This window comes from Callorhinus ursinus, unplaced genomic scaffold, assembly GCF_003265705.2.
Source record: "Callorhinus ursinus isolate GAN/ISIS: 27379988/994484 unplaced genomic scaffold, GSC_fseal_2.0 scaffold11, whole genome shotgun sequence".
Lineage (NCBI taxonomy): Eukaryota > Metazoa > Chordata > Mammalia > Carnivora > Otariidae > Callorhinus > Callorhinus ursinus.
The window spans coordinates 9,700,898-9,708,040 of NW_027397073.1; positions in this window are offsets into that span (position 1 = coordinate 9,700,898).

The window sequence follows — 7,143 nt, forward strand, 5'->3', positions numbered from 1 at the left end:
ATGGAATGTTCTGAATATGTCTGTGAAGTCCATCTGGTCCAGTGTGTCATTTAAAGCCTTTATTTCCTTGTTGATCTTTTGCTTAGATGATCTGTCCATTTCAGTCAGGGAGGTGTTAAAGTCCCCTACTATTATTGTATTGTTGTCAATATGTTTCTTTGCTTTTGTTATTAATTGGCTTATATAATTGGCTGCTCCCATGTTAGGGGCATAGATATTTACAATTGTTAGATCTTCTTGTTGGATAGACCCTTTAAGTAGGATATAGTGTCCTTCCTCATCTCTTATTATAGTCTTTGGTTTAAAATCTGTTTTGTCTGATATAAGGATTGCCCCCCCCAAGCTTTCTTTTGGTGTCCATTAGTATGGTAAATGGTTTTCCACCCCCTCACTTTCAATCTGGAGGTGTCTGTGGGTCTAAAACATTTGTCTTGCAGGCAGCATAACGATGGGTCTTGTTTTTTTATCCAATCTGATACCCTGTCTTTTGATTGTGGCATTTAGGCCATTTACATTCAGGGTAACTATTGAACGAAATGAATTTAGTGCCACTGTATTGCCTGTAAGGTGACTGTTACTGTATAGTGTCTCTATTCCTTTCTGCTCTATGTTACTTTTAGGCTCTCTTGTTACTTAGAGGACCCCTTTCAATATTTCTTGTAGGGCTGGTTTCCTGTTTTCAAATTCCTTTAGTTTTTGTTTGTCCTGGAAGCTTATCTCTCCTTCTATTTTCAGTGACAGCCTAGCTGGATATAGTATTTTTGTCTGCATTGTTTTCTTGTTTAGTGCTCTGAATATGTCATGGCAGTCCTTTTTGGCCTGTCAGGTCTCTGTGGATAGGTCTATTGCCAACCTAATGATTCTACCATTGTACGTTACAGACCTCTTATCCTGAGCTGCTTTCAGGTTTTTCTCTTTGTGTCTGAGACTTGTCAGTTTTACTATTAGATGTTGGGATGTTGACCTATTTTTATTGATTTTGAGGGGGTTCTCTGTGCCTCCTGGATTTGATGCCTGTTTCTTTCCCAAAATTAGGGAAGTTCAACCCTATAATTTGCTCCAACATACATTCTGCCCCTCTCTCTCTTTCTTCTTCTTCTGCAATCCCAATTATTCTAATACTGTTTTGTCTTGTAGTATCACTTATCTCTCGAATTCTGCCTTCGTGATCCAGTAGTTCTTTATTTCTCTTTTTCTCACTTCTTTATTATCCATCATTTGGTCTTCTTTATCACTAATTCTCTCTTCTGCCCCATTTATCCTAGCTGTTAGAGCCTCCATTTTTTATTGCACCTCATCAATAGCCTTTTTGATTTCAGCTTGATTAGATTTTAGTTCTTCTATTTCTCCAGAAAGGGATTCTCTAGCATCTTCCATGCTTTTTTCAAGCCCAGGTAGTATCTTTATAATCATTATTCTGAACTGTAGTTCTGAGATCTTACTAATTTCCATATTGATTAGATCCCGGGCAGTCGGTACAACCTCTTGTTCTTCTTCTTTTTTTTTTTAATAAGTTTTTTTTTGTTTTAAAGCTTTTATTTATTTATTTTGACAGAGAGACAGAGACAGTGAGAGAGGGAACACAAGCAGGGGCAGTGGGAGAGGGAGAAGCAGGCTTGCCACAGCAGGGATCCTGATGCGAGGCTCAATCCCAGGACCCTGGGATCATGACCTGAGCCAAAGGCAGATGCTTAACGACTGAGCCACCTAGGTGCCCCTTGTTCTTTGTTTTTTGAGGTGAGTTTTTACGTCTTGTCATTTTGTCCAGAGGAGAATAGATGAATGAGAGAACAAAATGCTAAAAGTGTAACAATGACCCCAGAAAAATATACACTAAACAATTCAGAAGAGACCCAAAACTGGGGGGAGAAGAAAGGAAAAAAAAAAAAAAAGAATATGATCAGGCTGGTGAATAGATGAGAGCTACACACTAGATTTTGGGCATATTTTGGTATGTTAGAAGATACTGCCACCCACAATTTTAAAGAAAGAAAAATATATATGTACAAAAATAAGGGTACATATGATGAAGGGATGGAATATGACTGTAAATATGAAAATTATAAAAGATTTTATAACAGGAATTTATAAGATAAGAAGTTGGTTGAAAAAAGAAAGAAAAAAAATTTGAAAAAGGCGGGGGAGAAGGGAATGTGATCAGTCAGGAGACTAGAGCAAAGCCATACACTAGAGATATAGGGTATATTTTGGTCTCTTAGAAGAAACTGTATCCCAAAATTTTAAAGGGAGAAAAACATATATATACAAAAAATAAGATTAACTACAATGAAGGGATATAATATGACTCTAAAAATGAAAATTAAACAAGATTTTTTAAAAAAAGCAATTGATAAGATGTTGATTGAAAAAGGGAAAAAGAAAAATTAAAAACAAATAGAAAAGAAAAAATAAAGAAAATTTAAAAAATTAACTTAGAAAGACTAAAGAATCATGGGGAAAAAGCCATGAAGTCTATGTGCTGTATTCCCCTAGTGCTGGAGTTCTGCAGTTCTCTTTGATTGGTAAACTCGGTCATGGCTGGCTGTTCTTGCTGATCTTTTGGGGGAGGGGTCTGTTGCCGTGATTCTCAGATGTCTTTGCCTGAGGTGGTCTTGCCCCGCCTTTGTCAGGGGCCGGGCCAAGTAATCTGCTCGGGTTTGCTCTCCGGAACTTTTTTTTCCCTGAATGCTTCTGTACAGCTTTGGAGGATGAATGAAAATGGTAGTCTCCCAATCTCTGCCGCGGAGGAGCTGAGAACTCAGGGCCCCAATCCTCAGTAAGCCTCCGGAGAAAAGCAGTCAATCACTCCTGTCTCCCCAGTCTCCGGGGGCACTCCATGCTCACCCAGCCTGTGACCAAGTGTTTCTATCTCTGGCGCCCAACCCCGTTTGGAGTCTCCAAACCTAGCAGAGTCCTGCAGTGGTTCTCACGCTGCTCCTCCCATGGGAGGAAGGGGAGTCTCCCTGGATCTGCCACTTGTCGGGTCCCTGCTGGAAGAGCAGTGGTCCGACTGTGCCATGGATCATGGTTTATGGCCACCCCGAGCTGAGAGCCCACTCCTTGGCTCCGTCTCTGCAGCCGGCTTCCCTGCTGCGACACCTGGGCGCTCTGCTGCACTCAGGCATCCCCGGTCTTTCTGTGACCCCGAGGGTCCTGAGACCACACTGTCCCAGCGAGGGTTCCACCCCCACGCTTAGCCACTGGAACGACGTCCCTCACCGGCGCCAACTTCTAAACATTCCGGTTTTGGGCTCCGTGGCTCTACCACTTGCCAGGAGCCAACTGATGAAGCCTCCCTTTCCCCCGTGGTCCATCTTCCCATGTATCGCCTCTGATTCACTTTTCTGCACGTCCTACCTTCCAGAAAGTGGTGGCATTTTTGTTCATAGAATTGCTGCTATTCTTTTCTTCGATCTCCTTTTGGGGTTGTAGGTGTTGAGAATGGTTTGATACTTATCCAGCTCAATTCCTGGGACCCTCAAAATTTAGGTCCCCTACTCCTCCACCATTTTGCTCCTCCTCTCATGCACAGTATTCTTTTACACTTTTTATCTGTAATATAATACAATGAAATACAATTCACATTTTCAAGATTATACTTGCTTCTTCGAATGGTCAAAATCTGAAATCTGGTATCTTATTTTTTGCACAATCCTTTTTGCTCATTTCCTTTTTTTCATTTTTAAAAAGAGACATTTTTAGAAAATAAAATGAACTCTTACATTTTGTGAATTCGTAATTGTGTTCTGACTGAAGGTGGCATTGTGGGAGTAGATGAACTTTTCTTCTGATCCCAATAAAATATTTGGCATACTAGACCAAATTGAGTGTAGGAAGATTTTGCTCTAGGCCCTTTCAGAATTCATCTTTGGTATCTACCCTCTGGGCTTTACAGAACAAATTTATAGCAGCATTGGAGCATTGTTATTTTACTTTCCAAGGTAGTGGAGTTAAGGGGTATGCCATAAGCTATAGGTTCTCTAGCTTAGGATTTTATTAACTTTATATAGGAACCTTGTTACACATAAGGTTTTCAACTTTTTATTGTGTTAATCAAAGAGACCAAACTTTACCAACTTCTTTTTTTAAAGAAAATGTATTTTTGAAAATTCAAAATTATAAATGTAAGGAAAAAAATGGAAATAATTTTTAAAGTTAATGTATTTTTGAATTCACATTAAAATTTAGAAAAGATAAACTTACAAACTTGAAATTAAGGAACATTTTCTTTAAATTGAATGGAACTTGACCTCATGCTGGGGTTAGAATTGCCAGATAAAATATGGAACTCCAACTAAATTTGGATTTGTGTTCAACATTTGGGACATACTTATACCAAAAAAAAAAAAAGTTGTTTATCTGAAATTAAAATTATCTGGTCATCCTCCTCTACTTTTTATTAAATCTTGCAAATCTACCTGGAGTGTAATTTAATCATGTACATACCAACCTTTATTTGCAATTAAGCATTTGAAAATGATGATGATAGATCACAAAGCAGAACTGGGCAGGTGAGCAGTCAACAAACTTGTGAAATGATTGACACTTTTTCTAAAATGTTACCTTATATTCCCAAACTTCTCTATATACATTTTAAAGTTGTTTTTCATATAATTAGAGAAATAATGTTTTCTAAGACAATAAGCTGAGAGATGATTAGACATAAGAATTTAGTAATATCTGATACAAAACAATTATAAATTTATTTTCAAATTTATCTTAAGAATAAATATAGATAGGAGTGCCTGGGTGGCTCAGGCCTTGGGCATCTGCCTTGAGCTCAGGTCCTGGGATCGAGCCCCGCTTCGGGCTCCCTGCTCGGCGGGAAGCCTGCTTCTCCCTCTCCCACTCCCCCTGCTTGTGTTCCCTCTCTCGCTGTGTCTCTCTCTGTTGAATAAATGGATGAATCTTTAAAAAAAAAAAAAAGAATAAATGTAGATAACTGAAATGAATTTTGAAAGTGTTCCTTTTCCTGTACATCCTTTTCAACACTTACTGTTTTTTACGTTGATTTTGACCATTCTGACAGATGTGAGGTGATATTTGCATTTGCATTTGCATTTTCTTGATGTTTAGTGACATTGAGCATCTTTTCATGTGTTTCTTGGCCATCTGTATGTCTTTGAAGAAGTTTGTCTTTTTATGTCTTCTGCCCATTTTTAATTGGATTTTTTTTTTTTGGTGTTGAGTTGTATCATTTCTTTTTATATATTTTGGATACTGACCCTTTATCTGATATGTCTTTGCAAATATCTTCTCCCGTTCAGTCAGTTGTCTTTTAGTTTTGTTGATTGTTTATTTTATTTTGATGTAGTTCCAGTAATTTATTTTTCTTTTGTTTCCTTACCTTAGGAAACATATCTATAAAACTGTGCTATGGCCAATGTCAGAGAAATTACTGCCTGTGTTCTCATCTAGGATTTTTCTGGTTTCAGGTCTCGCATTTAGGTACTTAATCCATTTTGAATTTATTTTTGTGGATGGTGGAAAAAGTAGTCTAGTTTTGGTCTTTTGCATGGAGCTGTCCAGTTTTGCCAACATCATTTGTTGAGGAGACTGTCTTTTCCCATTGCATATTATTGCCTCTTTTGTTGAAGATTAATTGACCATATTATTGTGGGTTTATTTATTGGCTCTCTGTTCTGCTCCACTGATCTGTGTCCAATTTTGTGCCAGTGCAATACTGTTTTGATTGCTACAGCTTTGTAGTATATCTTGAAATATGGGATTGTGATACCTCCAGCTCCAGATACCTCTTTTTCAGGACAGCTTTGGCTATCCCAGATGTTTTGTGGTTCCATACATATTTTAGGATTATTTGTTCTAGTTCTATGGAAAATGTTGTTGGTATTTTGATAGGGGTTGCATTAAATCTGTAGATTGCTTTGGGTAGTATAGATATTTTAACAATATATGTTCTTCCAATCAATGAGCATGTGATATCTTTTCATTTGTGTCATTTTTTATTTCTTTTGTTAATGTTTTTTTCCAAAAGATTTTATTTATGTATTTTAGAGAGAGAGAGTGCAAGTGGGAAGAGGGGCAGGGGGAGAGGGAGAGAGAGAATCCCAAGCTGACTCTGCACTGAGCTCAGAGCCTGATGCAGGGCTTGATCCCAGGACCCTGAGCTCATGACCTGAGCTGAAATCAAGAATCCCTCACTTAACCTACTGAGCCACCCAGGCACCCCTCAGTGTTTTATAGTTTTCAGAGTACAGGTCTTTAACCTCCTTGGTTAAGTTTATTCCTATGTATTCTTCTTGGTGCAATTGTTAATGGGATTGTTTTCTTAATTTCTCTTTCTGCTGCTTAATAATTAGTAGTGTATAGAAATTCAATGGATTAATGTATATTAACTTTGTATCCTGTGACCTTACTGAATTCATTTATCAGTTCTAGTAAGTTTTGATGGAGTCTTTTGGGTTTTCTATTTATAGTATCATGCCATCTGCAAATAATGGAAGTTTACTGCTTCCCTACCAATTAGGATGACTTTTATTCCCTTTTCTTGTTTGGCTTCTGTGGCTAAGATTTCTAGTACTATGTTGAATCAAAGTGGTGAAAGTGGACACTCCCGTTTTGTACCTGGTCTTACGAGGAAAGCTCTCAGTTTTTCCCCATTAAGGATGATATTAGCTGTGGGTTTTTCGTCTATGGCCTTTATTTGTTGAGGGATGTTCCCTCGAAACCTACTTTGTTGAGGATTTTTATCATGAGTGGATGTTGTACTTTGTCAAATGCTTTTTCTGCATCTATTGAAAAGATCATATGGTTTTTATCCTTTCTCTTGTTAATATGATGTATCACATTGATTGATTTGTGAATATTGAACTACACCTGATCATGGTGAATTTTTTTGATATATTGTTGGATTCAGTTTACTAATATTTTGTTCAGGATTTTTGCATCTGTATTCACCAGAGATATTGACCTGTAGTTCTCTTTTTTTTTATAGTGTCTTTATCTGGTTTAGGTATCAAGGTAATGCTGGTTTCATAGAATGAAACTGGAAGCTTTTTTTCTCTTCTACTTTTTGGCATAGTTTGAATAGAATAGGGATTAATTCTTTATTCAGTGTTGGTAGAGTTCACCTGTGAAGCTATCTGGTCCTGGACTTTTGTTTGTTGGGATTTTTTTTTTTTA